This window comes from Cherax quadricarinatus, chromosome 71 (genome assembly GCF_038502225.1).
Source record: "Cherax quadricarinatus isolate ZL_2023a chromosome 71, ASM3850222v1, whole genome shotgun sequence".
Taxonomy (NCBI): Eukaryota; Metazoa; Arthropoda; class Malacostraca; order Decapoda; family Parastacidae; genus Cherax; species Cherax quadricarinatus.
Window position 1 is genome coordinate 13,774,177 of NC_091362.1, and position 2,500 is coordinate 13,776,676.

A 2,500-nucleotide genomic window follows, 5' to 3' on the forward strand; every position below is an offset into this window, starting at 1 on the left:
ACCATTACATTGTTAATAAGTAAACCATTACATTGTTAATAAGGAAACCATTACATTGTTAATAAGGAAACCATTACATTGTTAATAAGGAAACCATTACATTGTTAATAAGGAAACCATTACATTATTAATAAGGAAACCATTACATTGTTAATAAGTAAACCATTACATTGTTAATAAGGAAACCATTACATTGTTAATAAGGAAACCATTACATTATTAATAAGGAAACCATTACATTATTAATAAGGAAACCATTACATTGTTAATAAGTAAACCATTACATTGTTAATAAGTAAACCATTACATTGTTAATAAGGAAACCATTACATTGTTAATAAGGAAACCATTACATTGTTAATAAGGAAACCATTACATTGTTAATAAGGAAACCATTACATTGTTAATAAGGAAACCATTACATTGTTAATAAGGAAACCATTACATTGTTAATAAGTAAACCATTACATTGTTAATAAGGAAACCATTACATTGTTAATAAGGAAACCATTACATTATTAATAAGGAAACCATTACATTATTAATAAGGAAACCATTACATTGTTAATAAGTAAACCATTACATTGTTAATAAGTAAACCATTACATTGTTAATAAGGAAACCATTACATTGTTAATAAGGAAACCATTACATTGTTAATAAGGAAACCATTACATTGTTAATAAGGAAACCATTACATTGTTAATAAGGAAACCATTACATTATTAATAAGGAAACCATTACATTGTTAATAAGTAAACCATTACATTGTTAATAAGGAAACCATTACATTGTTAATAAGGAAACCATTACATTATTAATAAGGAAACCATTACATTGTTAATAAGTAAACCATTACATTGTTAATAAGGAAACCATTACATTGTTAATAAGGAAACCATTACATTGTTAATAAGGAAACCATTACATTGTTAATAAGGAAACCATTACATTGTTAATAAGTAAACCATTACATTATTAATAAGGAAACCATTACATTGTTAATAAGTAAACCATTACATTGTTAATAAGTAAACCATTACATTATTAATAAGGAAACCATTACATTGTTAATAAGTAAACCATTACATTATTAATAAGGAAACCATTACATTGTTAATAAGTAAACCATTACATTGTTAATAAGGAAAACATTACATTGTTAATAAGGAAACCATTACATTATTAATAAGGAAACCATTACATTGTTAATAAGTAAACCATTACATTGTTAATAAGGAAACCATTACATTGTTAATAAGTAAACCATTACATTGTTAATAAGGAAACCATTACATTGTTAATAAGGAAACCATTACATTGTTAATAAGTAAACCATTACATTATTAATAAGGAAACCATTACATTGTTAATAAGTAAACCATTACATTGTTAATAAGTAAACCATTACATTATTAATAAGGAAACCATTACATTGTTAATAAGGAAACCATTACATTATTAATAAGGAAACCATTACATTATTAATAAGGAAACCATTACATTATTAATAAGGAAACCATTACATTATTAATAAGGAAACCATTACATTATTAATAAGGAAACCATTACATTATTAATAAGGAAACCATTACATTATTAATAAGGAAACCATTACATTATTAATAAGGAAACCATTACATTGTTAATAAAGAAACCATTACATTGTTAATAAGGAAACCATTACATTGTTAATAAGGAAACCATTACATTATTAATAAGGAAACCATTACATTGTTAATAAGGAAACCATTACATTGTTAATAAGGAAACCATTACATTGTTAATAAGGAAACCATTACATTGTTAATAAGGAAACCATTACATTATTAATAAGGAAACCATTACATTGTTAATAAGGAAACCATTACATTATTAATAAGGAAACCATTACATTATTAATAAGGAAACCATTACATTGTTAATAAGGAAACCATTACATTATTAATAAGGAAACCATTACATTGTTAATAAGGAAACCATTACATTGTTAATAAGGAAACCATTACATTGTTAATAAGGAAACCATTACATTATTAATAAGGAAACCATTACATTGTTAATAAGGAAACCATTACATTGTTAATAAGGAAACCATTACATTATTAATAAGGAAACCATTACATTATTAATAAGGAAACCATTACATTGTTAATAAGGAAACCATTACATTGTTAATAAGGAAACCATTACATTGTTAATAAGGAAACCATTACATTATTAATAAGGAAACCATTACATTGTTAATAAGGAAACCATTACATTATTAATAAGGAAGTATCTAAAACCTTGAGACTGTAACGACTAAATGAGTTAATAAATTTTTGAAGGGACTGTTACTCAATAATAATCAATGTATATAATTGTATTAACTGTGATATTTGAAGTGACTAATATTTGTAGTAATGTGAGGTATACCCAGAGAGGCGTGATGAATACCCTTTGTTAACTCTATACTGTTATATTCTTATACGATGTCGGTTATAGGATGAGCTGCTGG